At 34.7% G+C, this 23,321-nt stretch overlaps 1 long non-coding RNA gene across 1 annotated transcript; it reads left to right on the top strand.

Moving 5' to 3' along the window:
• The first annotated feature begins 206 nt into the window (after positions 1 to 206).
• LOC108374377 (uncharacterized) lies at positions 207 to 9,411 on the top strand. Its single transcript, XR_001849038.1, has 3 exons — positions 207 to 221; positions 6,884 to 6,886; positions 9,308 to 9,411. It is a non-coding gene; the product is annotated as an uncharacterized LOC108374377 (long non-coding RNA).
• Positions 9,412 to 23,321: the final 13,910 nt, after the last annotated feature.

The raw sequence follows: 23,321 nt of genomic DNA, 5'->3' as shown, positions 1-23,321 counted from the left end.
TTCAAGTTAGAACCATGTCATGAAAAAAAAACTTAACAAATAATTATAAAAACCTTAAAAAAATCAGCCAAGAGACACTTATACGTCCCGACTTTTAAAAAGTATTCAAAGGGACAATTTTCTCAAAATCGTTACTGTCCCGCCAAAATCGGTACGAATGGTCACCGTACTCATACCTCAACGGACCTGCTATCAAGGTAGCAAATTTTAATTAATCATTTGTAAACTGTGTTAATCTACATATTATGTTTATCGGAAAAAAAACTACTTCGTTATCCTAGAAAAAAAAAACACTTGGGTATAACAAACGACAACTACAATTTTTAATTAAATTTTGCGCTTAAGAATAAGTATTTTGTGACCAGCCTGCAATATCATTAGCGCATATTTGCAATTCTCATATTTAATTTGAATACTTTGCATTTATTGCAAAACATTTTTAAATCTAATTTACAGACATGTTTTGCAATTTGGTTATTATTTAGTACTTATATTACTTTCAACATTTTTGTAATTTCGAAATAAATTATAAAATGTGAAAACTGTTGGAAAAGCAAAACGGGTAAATAATACTACAGGATTTTCGAAATAATTTGCGAAAAAATGAAAAGAGTACAAATACATATATTTATGTATGTTTATTATACATATGTATGTATGCACCTCATTTCGTCATTGTTGGCTACCAAAAATACGAACAATTTATACATAGCTAGAAAAAATGTTGTGGTTTCATGTGGTTTTTGTTTACATATGCTCAATACACTATACATACATTCAAATATTGTACATCTCTAGATTTTATTAAATGTAGTGCCCTAAAACGTCTGTTTGCCTGTCTGAACGCACTAAACTCAAAAGCTTCCTAAAGGATTTTTTACGGTTTTCATTAATTGACGGTGTGACTCTGGAGGAAGCTTTTCGTGTATTTCGTGGCAAAAATATGGCGATAATTGTTGAAGGTGTTTGGAAAAAATAATGTCGATGCGTTCGTTCTATAGGAAAACAATTAAATAAGTATGTAGGTACAACCTTAAAAGATCGGTGTCAAACGAAAGGCATCTGAGTAGATTTATTCCAAGCTTATTTGTGAGCTTAAAAATAAAAAAGATAATTAAAACTCATTCAATAAGTCAGTAATGTTAAATATCACAGCTCAACGCTATACTTATAAATAATTATAAGTTAGACCCAACGCCATCTATACGCTATCTATCCACGCATTGCTCTTCTTTCCAGAGGGGATATCTTTTTAATAAAGCCAAAAAAAGAAAAGTCGTCGCTAACATGTCACACTATCGAATGTGAAAGCAAAGGAGGGAGAGAAAAAAACTATTGTAAAAAATGTTATTGACCATTAGGAAAAGTGTGAGACAGAATAAAAATCTGCACTGACTTTTTCTCGAAGCCGAGGCCTACTGAATGGCAATTCACAGATCTATCTATTCATATATAACGTGACGTAGATGTCTTTTCATTGTATTTGTGGGAATTTATCAAGAAGTGTGTTTGTACTGCTAAATAAGTCGCCGTAAAGAAATTAGCGCAAGGATTCTAGTGGCTAATTTAACCCTCTAATGCCCGTTTTTAAAATACCGAACATAGATTTTGAAAATAAGCGTTTTCGGATAAATTTGGGCTTCTGGGTTATAAAAAAATAAAATCTTTGAGCCAGTACAGCCATGGGTTTAAATGTCGCATGAGAATATTTAACTGAGGTACTCATCAAGAAATCACTGCTCCAAAGCTCAACTGGCCTTTATTCACCCAAACACACATTTCAAAATATTATTAGACAATTATATCTGCTAGAAACAAAAGATATTATTGCGTTAGAGAAACTCAAAGCCAAGACAGAATGGATCTTTGATAATACAGCATTTACCAGCTTATACATATCGCACGCCGGTTGCAAAAGGGACACAACTCAAAACTACACGTTTGTCAGAAAATGCAAAAAACTATTTCTTAGCACAGGTTCTAGGTTTTTTTTAACAAATTATAATACAAGGTTGCTCCAGCTTTTGCTGAAAGGTAAATAAAAGCTCTGTGTACATTTTTAGCGTATGATTTCAAAACTGCCAAATTATTAGTTGTGCCTGTTTTGAAGACGGTATGCGATATGTACACGTGCTTATATACATATCGTTACTTTAATTCACAAAGGCCCTAACCAACGCATTTTTTCGAAACTGCGTTTTTCACAGATTTTGATAGGATGTATTGAAATGCAATACAAAATTTTAAAGTATTAGTATCAAAAACTACGAAGTTACATGCCACTTTTTAAAAAGCCCTAACTGTTTTTGATACTCTTTTTATGATGTTTTTTGCTTCTCCTATAAAATAAAAAAAATCTGTTGGTACGGGCCTTCGTGAATTAAGGCAGTTGGAAAATTGCGTACCTTTTACCTAAAGCGGTAAAGTTTGCCTTTACAATGGTGGCTTAATCATCAAATTTGATAGAGTATTGTGAAAGATATGGAGCAGTCAACCAAAAATGCCTTTGGGAAATATTGAGTCGGTAAAACGCTTTTTATTTTACGACAGCCTTAGCCGTAAATCTCAGGCTCAACACTCGGATCCTTGTTTTTATGTTTTAAAACCCCAACTAAAATTTGTTGTGATATTTTTTCAATGCTGGTTTATTTGTATTTTCAGATGCTGGGAACAGCATTGCTGGGGAAACGTACCACAAAGGTGAGCGATGCCAATTGAACTTAAAAATATCTAAAAAAAATTACATATCGTTACGTTAAGGTGAAAAAGGTGTTAAGTCTATTTTGTCGAAAATTTTTAAATAAATATATTGAGCTGGTCTCATAAAACAAAATTTTTAAATCTGAATTCATCTATGTGCAAATAAGAAAGCCATTAATCACCTAGGGCGATTTTTTTGAAAAATATGGACTTGTTTCTTGGGCGCAGCATTCAATAATTTGCATCAAACGACTAAATTTCTTGAAAAGTGGACTAAGCATCTTTTCACCTGCGATATGTAGTACATAGTTACATATCTACACAAATACTTCAAGTCATATTAAATTGCTCTTTTGATAATTTTTTTACAGTCTGTCAAAAAGAAACCATTCACTGAAGTGGAATTAAGAGGTAAGTTGAACTTTTTTTCTTGTTTTTTCTTCTCTCATGAAACATACAAGTATTATAAGGGATGCCGTGATTTTACTAAAAATTATTTTTATTTTAAAACAGTCAAGTATTTTTTCGAAATCGTTCAAACAAATACAAATTTCTATTGTCCGTTTCGAAGAAACCACCAATTGTTAAGCACTGAGACAAGATGTAATATGGATCGTATGAAACTATCCATAAAACCCTACTGTGAGAAAGGTGGCATCGAATAAATTAGCAAAATGTGTTCGATCATGCAACTACGTACATACAAACATATACGCACTTTTTTTTTGCATAAAAACTTTACTATACTCGTAGTTCATGTTGCATTAGTTATGCCAAAAATATCTAATTTTCATCATTCTCTCCTTAATGTTAGAAACGAATATACTACTTATTCACACTAAACCTATACATATGTATTTTTAGATATCGACATATTTTGTAAACTTTCACTTTTATCTATTGGTGCGGACATAAAAATGTGTTGCAATAAACATCGTCGCAGTGCAAAAAATCTCTCTGCCGCAAGACTAAACTGTCGATGTTGCGTATACGCCACGTACTTACATTAACGTATGCTGACCGCTTTGTACAACTTTGAAGCTGTCAACCAACGGCTTGCCCAGCTCTTTGAAATATCTATGCCTAGCAAAATTTGTACACTCATACATACATACATACATTTATTTCTCTATTTATGTATGTACGTGCACATGTTGACCGATCGCGACATGCCGTGATTACGTTTGCCTATTCGTTCGTGGCTGTGTATAATTTTAGATGTTGCACTAAATTTGTGCAAGTTGTGCAAGTTGTGGTCGCTGTGTTTGTCGCACGCATGTCGATTTTAGCTGGTTGGCTTGTTGTCGCAATAGTTATGGTGTCACGTGTTAAATTTAGCACTGCGATGCCTGCTGCAACTTTAACCGGTGCATGGGTGTTGAACGTTTTGTATTTTTTTACGATGGGAGGACGGATAACCATGTATATGTATGTACATGTGCATGTGTTCATGCATACACACACGTATGTACATACGTTGTGGTCATATTAAATACATATAGCTGCGAGTAAAATAATAGCAGTAAAACTCAAAATGATGTTGCTGGTAATTTATGTTTATTTATTTATTTATTGTTAATGATTTTCGTTTAAAATATGGGTCGATCAGTATCAGAAACCGCATAAATAAGAATTTCAAATCTTGCACAAAGTTCACAAAAATTACTTAAACTTAAGAAAATGTTTATCGAAATTTCGATTTTTAAATTACAGATTTCTTAGAAAGATTTTGAGTAAACAGTTTTATAGCCCATTCAATTTAATTTTAATAAAGTGCAAATTTCAAGTCGCTTAAAATTACCGTTGATTTGTTAGATTTTTTTTTTTGCCGAGGGTGTGCGCATTTTCTTCCATATAAAAATAAATTTGGTTCATGCGTTGTATGGAAGAAAATGCGCAATATTCTCGACAAAAAAAAAATTCATCTTTCAAATATAAAAAAAATTTTTTTTTGCATCTTTATAAATTCAGACTAGGTTAGGTTGGATTAGGTTAGACTGACTATCCTCATTAGATTTCAACCACATTTTTGTAGCTCCTACTGGTTTAAATGAGTTGCCGTCGTTCGGAATTTGTTAAAAAACGCATTCAGTTCAGAACTAGTAATTTATTTTTGCACGGCATCTTTTAAAATATTTGCAAATGTAAATGGATATGTATTTTTGTACTAGTACATTTGTATTTATCGTTTCGACCAATCGTTGGCAAATATTTTACATATTTTATTTTATTTTTGCGATGCTACATTACGATAATCTATTTTAATTCTTGCACTTTTCGATGTTAATTTCGTCTGTCGTACGCAATTTTAGAACAATGACCTAAGCCATTTGGGCATTTATTTTTAGAATTTAACGCAGAGGTACTATGTATTTATCAGGGACGGTAATCATTATGAGAAAAATAAAATGTAAATCAGCATTTAATCATTATTTTATGATTTTTATTTTTTGTTTTTTTCTCAACGAAAATAATCATTTTTTCGATCACAAATAATGATTGTTTTATGATTTTTATTTTTTCGCTTAGAGATGACAATTATTACTGAGTTTTATCTTTTCACTTAAAAATTATGATTATTTATAAAACTTAAAAGGCCATACAGACGCAACCTACTGTAATTTTGACCTGAAAATTCTGGGACATATTCCTTTTCTTAGGGTGTCGCTACCTCTGAAAAGGTTACGCCTGAAATCTCGCTGGTATAGCGTTTGAGTTTTTTGAACTATCATTATTCTTAAGTGAAAAAAAAATAAAACTCAATAATAAAAATTATATTTGAGCGAAAAAATTTAAATCATAAAATAATCATTATTTTTTATCAAAAAAATAAAATTCAAGTAAAAATAATTTCCTTTGAGCGAACAAATAAAACTCAAATATTAATTATTATTTTTAATCTTTATTGATTAAACTCGAAAAATAAAAATCATGGTAAATTACATTAGGACGTAAGAACATAAGTACGTGAGTATAGTTGAAATTGTTGTACGATGATTATTTTCCATCCTGGGTATTTGCACCAAATTCTAGAAAATTGTATTTCACCTACTTGTGTACATGTGTATATACATACACAAATGTATATGTTTGCATATGTGAACGCTCGTAAACCCATTCTATTTAAGCTTAGAATTTTTAAGTCTCTTCAATACTTTCTTTAATAACTATCTTATCACTGAAATGTCTAATCAATTCAGGTTTCATAATAAAAACTTTGATTTGCTCTACATGCTTGACTTGTTCTGCTGTTGTGTCTCATTAACAGTTATCAATAGTTTTTTTTTACCAATCTAAACAGGGTTATACATAATTTAATTAAACTGGGGAAGCAACATTTCATTGAAATGCCAAAAGGTGATAACAATTTCGCAGAGACCTACCTACATACATACATATGTAATATGTATGTAGTATGTGGGTATTTACAAAGAAGTAATATAATTCAAATCTAATAAAAGAATTACTTAGAACAAATGGTACAACGTAGTTCAGAACAAAAAAAAAAAACACGTAAGTTGATGAATTATCTTGTTTTTTTTCTTATATGTAGCTGTAGCCAAGCGCTTTGCATTAATTAAAAGTGCAAATAAGCAACCCTTCGTAGTCTACTCAGATAGCATTGTGTATTTTGGTGGCGCCTAGAGTTGTTTTTAAATGATAAGTGTTGTAAAAAAAAAAACAAAAGATTAAAAATGTTAAATAAAGTTGCTATATGTCACCCACAAAATAGGATAAATAAACATCAGCAGTGTCATGCATGATATTTTTAAAATTCTATTTACGAGTATTTATTCTTTGAAAAAGCAAACGCTCTGCTAAAATTTTTACAAATTTTTTAACCTGAATGTTGTTCAAAATGCTTACATAGAATCATAGATATTAATATGATGTCTACACTGCGATCTAAGAGGTTCTATTGTGCTCTCTGCTCATCACAACACTTCTGTTAAACTTTATTCTTCTTCTTATTTATTGGCGTTGTAATCGTCTAAACGATTTTGGCAAAGGCCAAAACAACACGTCAGTTGTGCCAAGCCAAGTCTTTTCCCCTGGTCTTTCCTCTGTTACCAGTATTGCGATCCGCGTTGAATACTTTCAGAGCTAATGCCGTTATGACCATTCATACTTGACCAAGCCAGCGTAGCCGCTATGGCCCACAAAAAGTTCAAAGAAGCTTTAGGGGGTAGAAGGGGAGACCACACTAGAGCTATGCTTCTCTCTATGCTTCTTTGGGATCTCTTGGTTATGGCATCGTATACGACTAGAAGTTGTAAAGGTGTCTCTCCTTGGCCGAAGCACAGAAGCGGCAAAGATCGTTTTACCAAATATCTAGATTATGCAACGGACCCCTCATATTTTGGTTGGATTAGGTTAAGTAAAAGGCGGGAACGGTTATTTCCTTTAAACGATTTTGATTTTATGGCACATCCTAGTGAACCTTATGATGTGGTTTTCCCCACGCTGGCTACGTTCTCGTAGAAGTGTTTCTACATAGGATGTGTTGGATGGAGTCTATCTCTTCTTTATTTCTACAGTTTCTACATAAATTGTTATGCACCTTGCCCTTGCCGGCCATATGGCCAATGGTCTAAATAGTATCCCATTAATATTGCGGAAATAAGCCGAAAGTTGGGTTTTGGGAGTCTTAGCGAAATCATTGTTCCTCTTCCATCGAGCAGTGGCCAAAGTGAGCACTATACAATGAATTAGTTGACCTGCTGTTAATGGCTTTGTCTAGCCCTTTTCTCAACCAAACATATTGTAAGGATCCTTGGCCTTCTTGAATGTATGCATATCGTGTTGGTCGTTACCGACACAAGGGCCTTGAAAGCAGCTCGAATATTCAGTACAGATGTGAGTTTTAATGGAACTTGGTCGAACATATTTACTTAGCTCATATCGCATACCTCAGCCCTAAATACACTGAAATATTCTGCGGTGCTGTAGGCTTCTCTCAAAGATAGGTTTCCAATATCCATTTTAGCTCATCTGAGACTTCCTCTTTAGACTAAAAAAAACTTTATGGCGGACCAATATGGAGGCAAAATAACTGTTCGACTTCGCTCTGAGAGAATAGTTTTAAGAAGTTTATGCTTACCTAGTTCAGCATTATTTTCGCTGGAAAATGTTATAAGAAGCGTATTCTTCATTTCCTTAGCTCAAAATATTTACCATAACCGACATATATTTAGTGTTTTCTCTAAATTAAATAAACACATTGTTTTTTTTTTAATTTTTTACATTATTCCGAAATCAGAGCAACCTTCCCAAATTCAGAGTTTTTGCTTATTTTCCATTTTGTGCAAAAATTTCCGTAACCTAGATTACGGTTACACCCATGCGTCTCACCCTTCAACGCAGCGTTACTCATATTCGCGTAAATACAAATTTATATCTTTAATTATCACAAAATTGCTGTCAAAATAAAATACGCCCACAACATCTCGGCTACAAAGCTTACCATATTCGGCTAGTTGGGGCGCAGTGACAATGACAAGAAATGGATATGAATTTAATTTGTGTGATTGTCTGACAGTCTACAATATCGCTTTTCATTATTATTGTATGTATGTATTTTATTGCTTTAATATACTTGGAATACCGATCCAGTGTGCCACAGCTGTTAACTTAAGCTCGGAACACTTTGACGACAGCAAGCGACAAGCAGCATCTGTCAAATTTTAAATACACACGTTCTTACGGACACAATTATTTTGACGACAGCACGACATCTTGGCTGCAGGACTGCAATTGTCGACGTCGCCAAATTAAATCTATTTCTAATTTTGCCGGCGACAATGAGTAGATGTAGTGCTGCAAAATTAAATTGTCGCAACTTTAATCACATATTCTTGATTGTTCATGTTTTTCTTATTTACTTAAACAAAAATACACAATTTGTGAAATAAATATACGAAAATATCAAACTTTAAAATCAGCTGTTTGCTATGTCGCTGAGGTCTTCAAAATGTTTAAGAAGCTGGCTTCAAGACGACATTTGTCGACAAAATGATGTCGCTGTCGTTACGTCGTGAAGTTGCAGTCGTCAAAGTGTTCCGAGCTTGAAGATGTTGATAAAGCAGCAGTGTGGTAGCAAAATCGGAACATGAACAAGTGATAAACACGTGTCTACATTTGGTACCCTCTGGCATTGACATTGTTTTAACATGAATATGCGCTACAAACTTACAAACAATTTACAATTTATATGTATAAATCTATGCACTGATTGCGATAATATCAACACAAATTAAAAATTAATTTTTAAGAAATGAATTGACAAAATGTTCACACCCAAAGCGGGACTACAAGTAGAGCGGCGTAACAGTGGTCATGTTATACATGTAAAGATATATCTAAGATAAACTTGGTTACATATGTATGTATGTATGCGCATACAAATAATGACTTAGCTATACAATTTTTCGATTTCAAGTGAACTAAAAAATTAAAACCGAGAAAAGTTGAATTCTCAATCCAAAATAGGTTTTTGACGGCGACTATACTCGTATGTATGTATGTATGTATGCATGTAGAATGCACTCATAAATCCGCTGACTCACTATGAAGTGCGCTAACTACTACTTATCTGATATCTATTGAGGGATTCACAACGCTGTCGCAAGTGTCGTATTGCTGTATGTCGTAAACTTTAAAAGCTTAAATAAATGTTTAGAGAACTTGAAACCACAACCAACTATTTTTTAACAATGCAAAAATTCATAATATGACTTTGATGGTACTTTGCGATCCGCCTTAATATATTTTTTAGGCGTTTAAAGTTTACGACATACAATAATACGACACTTACGACACCGTTGTGAATACCCCACATATACATATCTATATATATAATACGCGAAGACATTTTTCGTCCAGAATAAAAGATCTGCACCGTTCGCTCGACGTAAATAAATGGGGTGTCAAATTAAAGCGCTGGGCCTGTAGATGTGCAAACTGGGTTTATTTTTTCGAAAAGAGTTGCCATCTGCAAAACAAATATACTCAAATTATTTAATAATCAACGCTATCAGATCAGCACCGTTCGCTCGATTTTCAAAAGTGGGCTGTCAAATTAATAAATTCAAATTAATTCAACAGTTAATTGAAATTTCTGTCAAAAGAGAAAGAGATTGAAGAAGATTTTAGCTTGAAAATACGTTTGAAAAGAACTTTCACCTGTTTGAATAGTCGAATTTAGTCGAATTTTATGAAAAATTAAAAAAACCTCAAATAAATAAATAAATATCTTTTATTAGGCTTGCCACCTTTTCGAAAGGTCGTACTGATCTAACTAAGTATGTTCGGGCATTTTTTGTGAAGGTCATTAGATTTGCACCGTTCTTTCCAATTCCAAATATGAGAGGTGGCTGTACTTATATATGGGTTAAGATTTTATTTTCTAAAGTTGGAACTTTTTTACCGATACAGGGTGATTTAAAATTTTGGAGATATTAAAAATCGGAACTATGCGTGACCTCTCTTCATGCAGAAACGGCTGCATGGCATTTAGATGAAATATGACACTCGAATCGCTTATAACTCTGATTAACATTTAGAATATTTTTTTAGATATTTTAAATTAAATTTTGGGCGTTTTAACGCCATGCGGCTTCACTAGTACATATTTATTTTCTCCCCACTGCTTTCGTGGGTTAACTTTATGGGTGTGGGTGTGCGTATAAGCAACCCGTAATCAATAATCATGATAACAATGTTATGCTGATTATTTGGTTTTGGTAAGTACCCGCAGAGAATGCGGCCGCTACATTGTTTTTAATTAGGAATTTATGATTATCGACTATCGACTGTATGCAGTGCAGAGTGAAGCAACGTGCAAACTTAACTTTTAACCCTCTAGTAGGCAGAACCGCCTCCAGACGGTCGTTAACTAAACACCTTTTTAGTGCACCTATAATAATTTTTTTCTATATTCGTAAGGGTACGATCTTTAGACAAAAATCGTACCCTTAGGGCGGTGTAAACTTTAATCCGTTATGTCAGTCCGTTTTATTTTAATTGGCAGCTGAATTACAGATTTTGAAAACACGGTTAAAATTAATTATTTCCTGCTATTTAGTAATTTCGTAATTAAAGAAATTTTTTGTTTTGAAAAATTTTTTGATATAAAAAAATTCGGTGGATTTCGTTGTTAAAAGCACCGTATTTTAATATAAGTTTTATAATTATGTCACCATTCGAAATGGAGAAAATTGCTTTCGAACACAGACCGTCTACAGACCGGCTTGCCGACATATAACACCCCAGTTTTGCATTTTTGACCGTCTGCAGACGGCATTGCCGGTTCGTAGGTCAACATTGTGTAAGAGAAAGCTGAAAATATGTGTAAGTATATCGGCGAGCCCGTCTCCAGACGGTCTTGGGGTTTCTCCCCTCTAGGAAAAAGTTACTGTCACAGATCGAAATGGACATCAGTTTTGGATTTCTCGTGCTAAAATCACCCATTCCTGAATTTTTCAACTCATAAAAAAATTGGCCTACTAGAGGGTTAACTCTCACTAGCACTTGCAAAAATGTTTACTGCGCAATTTTTATGAGTTAAGCTAACTGGTAAGAACTTAAATTTTTGATACATGTGTGAAAAATGATAAGAGCTATAAAAAATTAAATTTATTAAAAGTCAATAATTTTTGCAAGTGCTCATCAGCAAATTAAATTTACTGATTCTCACAAATGGGTTAACATCTCTCCACACTGGCAATTTTTTTTTGTCACTTTCCATTTTTCATTAAGTTCAATCAATAAAGTTCTCGCCTTTTAGATAATTATTAAAAGGCTACCAAGCAAATTGTTAACGAAAACTACATAGATACATATGTATGTGAATTTTGAATTTAAAGTTTCGCAATTTGGCAAACTCCAAATTCATCTTAGACCAATGGTTTCTTCAGCAAATTTGCGTAGTATTACACGTCGAATCCTTCTGTGCAATACGCGCATAGTCGAAAACCATTTAGCCGCCCTAATGTCCATATATAAAAATGTAATCGATTGCGATCAGTAAGATACCCGTAGTTAGAGTAACCCGGTATCAGTTTTATTTAAGGGAATAATACATAAACTTACAACCGTAAGGATAGTCTGGCCCTCTCTTGCGCTCCCGCAAAGGGGGTTGACAATACTCGTATCAACTCGTCGATGACCTCTTTGCAGTCAACACCACAGTTAGATATCAGGTCCATACCTTAAGAGCAAACAAGCATTCTGCCTGTCCACCGGCATGTTAAACACAGTCAAATCCAGCTGTGTTGGCATAACTCTACAATTAAAATATATAACCAATCAGCGCCTAATTTTTCATTAAGTCATTTCGCATTCGCATAGTCAATCTAATCAGCAAACGATTTTAATGTGAATATCCGTTCGTCGGCTGACAGTTCGCGCACGTTGCCCACAACCTGCCAAACCCCAACTATTAGCGGAACAAATTTATTATTTACGTATATACATATGTATGTACATATGTATGCATTTGAGTGTTTAATATGTATTTACAATGTTTGAAAAAGCTGCGCGAGCACGACGTTCATAAATTTGATAACTTGCGAAAAACGACCTGCATACAAACATACATATCGCTTCCTTGCAGGGAAAAGCTGCTAGGTAAAATTTTTCAAATTTTACATAAGAGAATAAAAACTTTTCAAACTCATTTTCTTCAAGAACTTATAGCCTATTTACACCAAAGGCTTAACTGCAGTTAAGAGCTCAGAGAAGTTCCAATAATTCCAACATGGGGTGATCGGCAAGGTTTTTTTCTTAAGTTTTGCTTTTCTCCTTTCGTTTGCTTCTACTTAATAGGTGGAATTACCCCCTTCGAGTTGGGATCACCGTTTTCCAATCCGCATAAAGTGCAGTTAAGGCTTGGTGGAAATAAACTATTATTTGGCAAAAAAATTTCAATGCGAGATTTCGCGTATTCCAAGCCTAAAGAACTCAAAACGAATAAAATTTTACAACGTTTATGAAAAATTGTTGTTGTACTTGTTGGGAGTTTTCTGTGACCTTTTTGGACTTAGCACATTTGCATGCCACAATTTAGAAACGGTTGGCAATAAAAAAGGTAGTTTGCTCTTTTAGGAAACAAAGAATTTTTAGTTCTTCTTGCTTCTTATATAAAAGCAAAAAAATATGATGTTTTAGATAAAGTGGACTTAGCAACTTTTCACGCTAAGCCAGCGATATTCTAATTCGCATACACACATGTACATATGTATTAAATATATGTATGTAGATACTTATTATTACAAAATAGTGGCCCAATCTCACCCACACCGGTCTATTTTTATATTAGTTTTATAACCTAAGTGTCATAAATTAAACGTTTACTCTACCCTTTCGCCCCTCTGTCTGCTATCTGTCACCAGAACCTTTGCTCAGCCACTTGGATCCCACCCGTCGCTCGACAATCGAAAGGCAACAGGCAGGCGTTGGTTGTTCAGGCCGCCTCAAAATCAGCAAACGAAGACAGTTTTTATCTCCGCATATTCGGGCAGATAAGGCAAGTGGCGCGCGGGTGTTGCCAAAATCGAGTGTACAACAATCAGATGACTACACAGAAATTCGAGCAGTTATAAAGAAGCGGGTTGGCAAAACAAAGCGATAATTGCTGCGCGCCTCAATGTTGTGTTAATATTTCTCAGCTAATTTCGTCATAGCGGTAGAAAATCAGGCGGAGGAGAATTAAAAAAAAAAAAAACAAAAAGAAAATAGAATCAGCAATCGAGTGCAGCACGGAAAGCAAGAAACGAGTTGTCGAAGAAGTTGAAAGGTGTTGATGTTGTGTTGAAAAGTGTGTTGTGAAAATCATTAAATTATTAAAATTCTAAAGTTTTACTTAAGTTCAATCGATCAAACGCTGTTGGCATTAAAAAGTTCATGTAGCTGAAAGTTTTTATAAAATTTAGTTGCGACATTCTTGAGCCAATTGATATCGATAAAACTAGTGAATATAGAAAAAAAGAAGAAATTTTTAGTAAAAATTGTGTTGATACCAAATCAATATCGCATAGCCAATATAAAAAAAAAATTAAAAAAAAACTAAGTCGTAGCGTGATTTTCTTGAAGCCGTTTCTTATTTGTGTATACTTTGAAAACTAATTCCATGTACATATATATGTATGTAAGTTAACTCAGCAGAGTTGGTCGTTTAAAGTTTCGATTGATTGATTGATCGTTCGTTCGTTTGTAATTGTTGTGTTGAGTTAAAGTTGTTTACTTGTTTATCATCACTGTTGCGCTGAGAGCCAGCAGCTAACTGCTGTCACTGTTTTCCTGCTATAATTTTTGTGTTGAAGTGGCCAATTGCGATTTATCTTTCGCTTTGACTTTTACCCGTTGTGTTGGGGTTTGAATGCACGGCGAGTGATAACGGTGTAACGACGCCTGATAAGTACCGCGGTGTGACCGTTTTTTTTAAATATGAGCAATGATGATATCTGTAAGTACCTAAATTCCCAATTTCCTTTTTAATTCGTAAATACAAGTAGTTGTTATTTTCTTACATTAGGGTGGACATAATATTTTCAAGAAAACTAGTAGTTAGGTTGCGTTAAGAGAAGATTTTCGTACAATAAAAATTTTCGTCTTCAACACATCCTAAAACAGCCAAAATCGAGTTTCCTTAATAACTTTCTTTTTGTTTATGAGCAATTTCAGGGTGTGATATAGTTTTTTTNTTCCTTAATAACTTTCTTTTTGTTTATGAGCAATTTCAGGGTGTGATATATCATTGACAATTTAGTTTTTAGAGCTGTAGCTCCTTTTAGGATTGCAGACAGGTTCATTATTCATTTATATTTTGAATTTTATGGTGGGTAAGGCTAGATAAAGATCCTTCCTCGCAAAGTGCTAACTTAAATATTTATTGCGTTGTTTATTGTGTTACCACTTTGAAGATTATTCCTCGAACTGTAACCGCAGCTGATCCATATGAAGATAGAAAAACTGCTGTGTGTTCAAAATAAAGTACCGCAGGTAGCTAAAGTCCACCCCAGAGACGGTGCATTGATGAAAAAAATATCTAAAGCCAGATTCCACCTCGTCGTTTTCTAAACAGCTGCGGGATCGGGGGTTAGGCTTTGACATTAAGTCGCACCGCATGGGTTGGTTTTTAGCTAGCTGCAGTTATAATCCATCCCAGCAGATATTTATTGGGCCTCTATTCCAGAGCCTGCCATTCTCCCATTCCCTCCTTGCAGGGATGTGTGTAGAGAAGGATCAGTCAAGGGCCAGCTTCAGAATGCTCCTATCTTTTTCTTTTGGTCTAAAATCTAAGTTTCTAAAGGTCTGCCAGCTGAGAAAAAGTTTTGAAAACCATTCAAACTTAGATTTCGCTTTATTCCGTTTCATTCGAATGATCAATAAAAATTCGTAAGGTTTTTGTTTTTATTAAATCTGAAGCAGTAAATGAAAATTTTCCACACGCCATTGAAATTGTTACCCTATATTCTAGAAATTATAATCAAAAACTTTAATAGTGGCAATAAATCTTCTTAAATTAAGCAGTGGTGCATCTGCTTTAGCCAACCTTGCTTCATGTCCTATAATATAACTATCGAAATGTCCTAAGGGCTTACTAATTTTTGGACGTTTTGAAATGCAATAGGCCACTACTTAGAAAATACTGCCCACCCTAATGATTCTCTGTACGCACATACATATATGCTTATATGCGCATGTGTATATATAAATATTGCTGTTCACTGTTTTAATTTTATCGCTACACTTCTTTTTTTTTTATATGATATTTTTTACTAAAAGTCGTGATTTTGTATGTTACGAATGTATGTAGTACTTCAGCTATTTTTATGTATCAATATACATGTTAAACTAATGTATACATATGTACCTATATCACTAATTTTTTTGTATTTTGTAATAGATACCTCTAATCAGTAATTTCCTAACTACTGTCAAATTAACTTTGAGTCGTGTTAGCCCAATTAGAATGATCAGTGGAATGGAAGCCTTCAACGTAAACAAGTCGAAGAACCCCTGCAAGAAATTGTTAGAGTTCACAAATAGGCTACATAGTGACTAGGTTTCGATGGTAGTTAAATACCTTTTTCAAAATTCAACCTTATGTTGCCATTGTGCGGAACCAGTTAATTTCATACATTCGAACTAAATATTCACTCTAGGCAAATGTAAAATTTTTTCGTATGCAAAAACTTTCCTTACATTTTGACAACGCAAAAACAGCGACAAAATCAGAGAAGTGAAGACTTGTTTGATATGATAAGGAAATACTTAAATAGTGCGTTATGCTAAAAGAAGGCATTGTTTCCTCAAAACACAAACGCATATCAATTTAAAATATTCTCAGATACAAAATTTTTATATCAAATATGTGTGAAAACAAAATATTGCGATTTTGTTTTGGTGATAGAATGTAATATTTTTGCTGCCTAAATGATTATTTGATTTTTCTTAAATTTTGACTTTACATAAGTATAAAAAATTTTGCCTAGGCTTGGCTAAGATAGTACAGTTATTAAAGAATAATTTTTTTTGTTGCGATTTTTGCGATTTCTGAGAGAAGTCAATAAAGAGATACAACAATTTTTTTAAAATTTTTTTGCTACAAAGGTTGTTCCTTTTAACTTTTCGGTAAACAAATTAAAAAATTCACACTTTTCAGGTTTTCTATTGAAATTAGTAATTGGCAACAGTTTTCAAAAACTACCACTAGTTACAATAGTATAATTTTTTTCTTTCATACTTTTATTGAAAAAATGCAAACCAAATTAAAAGTAAAAGTACGAATTAAAAAGTGACCGCTTTAGACCGCTATGTCGTCAAGGGTTAAATTTTTTGTTTATTAAATATGGGAAATTATATGCCAATCAACAAAAACAGGAGTTTTTTTTAAATCATCTCCTTATTTAGCCGTAATTAGTTTTTGGCAAAAAAAAAAAAAGTTTCAAGCAGACCATCTCGTACATTGCCGCTTCGGCGTTTGTGGACGCCATTGCGACGCATTAAATCACTTAGATGTGGCTAATTAAAATTTTGTAATCAGCAAAACGCATACCTTCTTTTTGCCATTTAATATTTGAAGCGATTTGCTTGCTCTTGGCGTAGAAGTCTTATCCTTCGCACTCTCTTGCTGCGTACAGCCGAGCTAGAGTATCGAGTCATACGTACAATTTAAAGTCGAAAATTTACAAGAAATATTAGCGCTGTCGTGCGGTTAATATTTCACTTCTTTGATATTTATCGTGTCTACTTGTAGTCACTTGTTTTTATTTTTCTATTTGACTGTTGACAGCTGACATTTGAGTACCCATTGCTGCTGTTGTTTTTTTTGTTATTTCCAGATTATTGTTGCTTGTTTGTTAGCTATTGGATTCTTGGTTAAGTTAAATGGGCGCGTGATTAATACGCTTCCACAAACGAAAGATAAAGGGAAGCTGCTTATGTACTACTGTAGATATCGGTATTTTTCTTGAGCAGCTCAAGGCAAAGACAGCTGAGATTTGCGATAAACGTAAACATGCCTGCATATACATACACTGCCGGAACAAAGTATTGGCACAGCAAATTTTTCACAATATATACAACAATTTTTATTGTAATATTTTTCCGCCAATTTTGTATAAAAATATGGTTCATTCTACAAAAAAAAAAAACATAAAAATATAATTCCTAAACATTGTGCAAAACTCGCAAAAATTCAGCAAATTTTCAGTTCTTTAATCAGATTTATCAGATTTTTTTTGAGCATGCATATTTGTAGCCTAATCAATTTTATTATAATAAAGTGCAAGTTTTAGAAATTACGGTTGATTTTGGGCAACTTTTTCACACAATCTCTTCCATACAAAAATTTTTTTTCGAAAATACTTTATATGGAAAAAATGCAAAACACCTTCAACAAAAAAATTGACTAACTCCGAACTTGCATTTTTTTACTAGAATTTAATGGGCTGCAAAACCGCATACTCAAAAAAAAACTTAAAAAATTTGATTAAAAAGTTCAAAATTTTGATGAAAATTTGCTGAATTTTCGCGAGGTTTGCACAAACTTTAGGAATTATATTTTTAGGTTTTATTTGTTGTTGAATGAACCATATTTTTATACAAAATTGACGGAAAAATATTAGAATAAAAATTGTTGCATATATTGTGAAAAATTTGCTGTGCGAATACTTTGTTCCGGCAGTGTATGTATATGTATGCGTGTGCATATAAAACGAAGAAATGAGTTAAGGTAAATCATAACGATTACGCAAAAGGGTTGATGTGATAAGCTCTGTAGCAGGCGGTAAGCGTTAAATCTCTTATCTGTGTAATTTATCAGTTTTAAAGTTGACAACGAGAGCGATGGATGACCCAAGAAGGTTTTGATTTACTATATTTAACTTTGCCGATATGTGAAGGTTTAAAAAAAAAAATTATACATAAATGTAGGTAGGCGTAACAACATCGTAAATGAAATGGAAAAAGTCGTGCCTAATATTTAAATTTCTTTTCATAAAATGATGTGCGGAGTTGTAATTCGATGGAATCCATCATATAAATCAAAAAGTGAATATGATGTGACCCATACTGCCCATAGATCTCTTTGTAAACAAGTAATAATCTTCACAGATATGCCCGACCAATTGAGTTATATTGGTCACACGACAACAAGAAAGAATTGAGCAGATTTCGTACTTAATGAACAATTCATGATATTAAAATTTTTTGGATCGCCTAATACTTAAACTTTACTCAAGGTTCAGCTAGAGTTTTTCAGGCTGAAGTGGTTGGCATCGGCTATTGGGAAACAATTGCAATTGGACAGAGACGAGCTTTGACGCGTTCAGGACTAGCTTAGAAGTAGCATAGTTACGCCTGTAAGACCCTGAAAGGCGCTCGACTAGTTAGCTGACGAGCTACGCCTTAAAGGTTTAGTCCCGAATATGTCACAAACACCCAGTTCAAGACGCATAGAATCATACAGGGTTTTTCAAGGCAGCGTAATCTCGCGGATGTTGCTTTATCTTTACATGGTTACACTGCCTCCGCCGCCAGATGGAGTTAATTTAGCGAGCTATGCTAATGACTGTTCAATCATGGCAACGGTTCCAAACTTCGACAACCTTTGTGGTAAAATAACTGACTATCTCCTCTATCTTTCTAATTTTTTCACTGCCAGGAACTTTGAAATAAGATAGCAGATTAAGCTAGAAATCGACGTGTTTGTCGATGAAGTGGAAATTCCGACGGTGAACCACTTAAGTTACTTTCGACAGACTTTTATCCTTGCCAGTGCCTAACTCCATATTATGGCGGGGAAGAGCACAACACTCGCTTATCGAAGTCATTTCTCGTGGGATGTCACCAACGGAGCCTCTCTAACAGTGCTCTGATTCGAAACAATCCGCCGGCAGACACTTGAGATAGCGCACCAGCGGAACTAGAGAACGGACATCGAGCCGTATGTAAACCATCCGTTCGATGCATCGCGATATAGAGCGGCGTTGGACAATCTACATAGAGATGCTGTCAAAACGTGTCTTACCACACCAGAGAGCTCCATTCCGGTAAACAGCTACTCCACTCACCTCTACTCAGAAGTGGCAAACACCTGTCCAGTATGCTGGTAATGCCCCAATAATACCCATCACCTATTCGCATGCTCCTCGAACCTGATGTCCGTGACATCGAAAGCATTATGGACAGTGCCCATCGACGTCGCCCGCAACCTCGGCTTCTGCCACGTTTTTTTTTGTGTTCTAACAGAACTGAGAGGTTGGTACTGAGAGAAATATTAAATTTTCCACGATTTTACCAATTTTGTTTTCTCTAAATTTTAAGTAAACAATTAAGCGCCTGCTAAGGGACCGCTTTAAGTTGATTTAAGAGTTAAAATGTATCTTCAAAGAACCAACTTTTTAAAATATGCGCAGAAACAAAATCATCGACTTTTGATTTAATATACTAAATATTCCAGAAACCAGAAATAACTGTTACCTCGGAGTCACAAATTGAAAACGTTGCCCGAATTCTGAAATTTAACGAGAACGTTTCATAAGAGTTATTAGACGAAACATATTTTTTATTCCGCCGATAAGAGTTATAACACAAGTTTTATTTTTTACGTTTGTTTGATAACAGTTATTGGCCAACGTTTGTTTTTTAAGTTGCTTGATAACAGTTATTGCCCAACGTTTATTTTCTACGTTGTCTGATAAAAGTTGGAAGATAAGAATATTGACGAAAACTGAGATGAAGGAAAAGATAAAGATGATGAAAATAAAAGAAGAGGAGTAAAATTAGGGTTATCAGACAACACAAAAATAAACGTTGGGAAGTAACTGTTATCAAGCAACGTAAAAAATAAATGTTGAGAAATAACTCTTATTGGCGACGGAAAACCAATTTCTCCTGCATAACAGTTATCAGGCAACGTAAAAAGTAAACGTTGGGTTATAACTCTTATCGGTGAAATAAAAAATATTTCTCATCTAATTACTGTTATGGAACAACGTTTTTTCGCTAAAGCTTATAACTGTTATGTCCCTGAAATAATCAACTAACTGCTGTCATTTTTCAAAAGCATTTGGCCCCAAAAAACATCGCTTTACTGAAAAGAATTCACAGCTACATAAGTAAGTAAATAAGGCCACACAAATTTTTCCCCCACAATATATGTATGTATTTATATTTTGATGGAACAAACTTAAAGACATAGATTTTTGGGCAGCATAGAAAAGATTTCTTACTCACTCATTTATTCACATACACGAACCGCAACAATTTAAACAAAAGACTAACAAGGGAGTGATTTGCGTTATTTTATTTTGCCCGCTCAAGCATTAAATCAGCGTCGAAAAATGTTTGGTTACGTATCCGCCCGGTCGGTCGGTTGCTTATAAGCATTTCAATGCGAAACTAACAAAGGACATTGGACGCTGTTTTGTATGTGGTTGCTTTATCGTACGAGGCATACGTAACTTTGCGTTTAGCTTTCTATTATCAAAAGACACACATGTTTATAACATTTACAAAGAAGACATGCAATGCATTACTAATATTAATCTAGCATCTGCGGGAGGGCTGTAGCGGTTTGTAGAAAATGTAACTGCATCAATTTTTAAAAAATTTTTCAGCTTCTCAACTAAAAACTATTTTATTTTATTTTTTATTTTGTTTTGAATGCTAAATGCGTTTTCGCCCAGGCAGAAGCTCCTTAGCAGCCGGTCTGCTATGCGGTAGAAGAGTTTCAGGTTTGTTCTAAATGCGCAAGTGAACTTAAGAAATGCTTTGAATGTGTAAGTGCAAAAAATAAAACACTTTTTTAACATTGCAACTCGTCATGCATTATTTATTTATAGCAACTAGGCAACTAGTAAGCGGCAATTTGCTGCACGTGCACTTATCTGGCCATTGGCTTGTGACTTTGTTGCCTTCGCCTTCGCTTGACGCCTGCAGTTGACCAAAAAAAAAACGTCTTGTTGACCAATTTTTACGACATAACTTTCTCCACTCGCTCACTCGCGCTTATAGTTTTTCTGCCTTTCTATTATTCACTGTTCTATTATCAACTACTTGGAACCAACTGTGCCTGATTGCCCAAACGCTAGCGCTGCAGCGAACTTGCTCGCAGTTTGTTTGCTCGCGCTCGCAGTTCGCTGGAGGGGGCGGAAGGTGTGCGAATTAGCGTGAAGTGAATTTTAATGAGCGCATAACTTAGCTTTGACTTTGATTTTATTCCATTCAGTGGCGTCTTTTCACTTGTCTCTACGAGTAAGAAGTTTTGCTGCTTCGCTCAATTAAGCCAAACAACCGCTTTTGGGGGGCTTTAGCCAGTGACCCATAAAATCTCTGGATTAGCGTTACTTTACTCGCCGGCATGCATGCGTGTAATGATGTGGTGCTCATTAAGAGCCTCGAAGGCCAATGGCCATGTGCTAATTAAAATTTTTGTTTTATGTGATTTTCCTTGGCATTTACATTTAAGGTTTATTGGCTTTGTTTGCCCACTTGCCATTGCAACTGTTGCATAAGTTCTGCTTATTCTTTGTGTTCTCACTCTTTCTCTTTCTCTGCATTCATTTTATGTTTTACGCTATTTGTTTTTATTTTTCGTTCTACTCTTACTTACGAACGAGTACAAGTGGGTTGCCTTTACGTTCAACGACCACATGTTGTTTGGCATGCAATGTTCGGGCGCTCGCATGCCATCAGCCCTCAAATGATAAATTTTTTTTTGTTTTCCGCTCTTGCAACTTTCCAGCAGGCACTCTCATATGCCCTATATATTTGAAACTTAGGCTGCTCTTTGCGCCTTTCTCCTCTTTTCATACTTCTGTGCTGGAAAATTAAATTGTTGATATCGGTGCGCTCGGCGAGGGTGAGTTATCAACAGTAACAAAAATCCACTAGGGGAGTTTATATGTCGGCAATGCAAGGTCATTGGAAGACCAATACATATTCGCAAATATAATCTGTTTGCTATGTACATATACATACATACGTAAGCAAATATTTGATTATACATATAAAAATACTATATACCGTTTTATGTTTGTGTGTTAGACGGCGGTTTTGCGCAGTTTAGTTGTTGCCGTTTCGTAAGGGGCTTGTTCTTTAAAGGGTGATTTGATAGCAAATTAAGCATATTTGTTACATAATAAATAGCCTCCCAGAAGCCGTACGCCTCCAAAAAGCGCTAACAAGCGATTACAGAAATGCAATTGGCACTCTAAAGACACCAAATGAGAGCTACACTCAACATGAATTGAGTGCTCCAACATCCACTTCTGGCAGAGAGGAAAGCCTTGCTACTAAGCTCATAAGGTCGTGTTTCTACCCAAAATGGGTAAGCCGCACACAACTACCGTCATCTTACCGACCAATTAGGCTCAGTAACTTTTTTCTAAAGGGCGTGGAGAAAATACTGGATCAGTATATCAGAGAAGTCAACCTACAGGAACGGCCTCTGAAAAAGAACCAGTTTGCCTATCAACCAGACGAATCCACGGAGACTGCCATTCGAAACCTCACTTAAAAAATTTCAGGTGCTTTTGACAACAATATAAGGGGCAATAAAAGACGCCTTATTAAGCAATGGCGTAACCCCAATCGTACATCAATGGGTGTTATCGATGTTAAGAATACCAAACATCAGTATTGAATTGGGAGGCATGATAGAATCGATATCAGCCACAACGGGATGCCCTAAGGGGGGTGTACTCTCTCTCCTTTTGTGGACTATGGTTATCGACCAACTCCTTTTCAGAGTGAACAGTCAAGGCCTTGAAACGCAAGGCTACGCAGATGATCTGGTAATCTCCATAACAGGGCTGCAATTATCAATTTATATGATAACCGAAGCGAATATGATCGCTTATGAATTTTAGCGATAAAAATGATGTAAATTAACCTCCTTGGCCGTGATAAATAAGCAAATGCCAGATATGAAGTAAAAATCAACGAAAACAAGTAAGAGCAGCGCTGTCTTCGGCTATGCCGAAGGCTTCATACCTTTCATGAACATCTGCAAATTTTACTTTGACAGATTACTGCTTTTGAGTACATCTGCATACATCGATGAAGGAGTTACATACCTATATAAAAAATCGCATCTGAACAAACAGAGGTAT

This window comes from Rhagoletis zephyria, unplaced genomic scaffold, assembly GCF_001687245.7.
Source record: "Rhagoletis zephyria isolate East Lansing unplaced genomic scaffold, Rhagoletis_zephyria_1.1 Rzeph_scaffold_07663, whole genome shotgun sequence".
In the NCBI taxonomy this organism is placed as follows: domain Eukaryota; kingdom Metazoa; phylum Arthropoda; class Insecta; order Diptera; family Tephritidae; genus Rhagoletis; species Rhagoletis zephyria.
The sequence above is the reverse complement of the archived record's forward strand: the minus strand, read 5'-3'. Positions and strand labels throughout refer to the sequence as shown.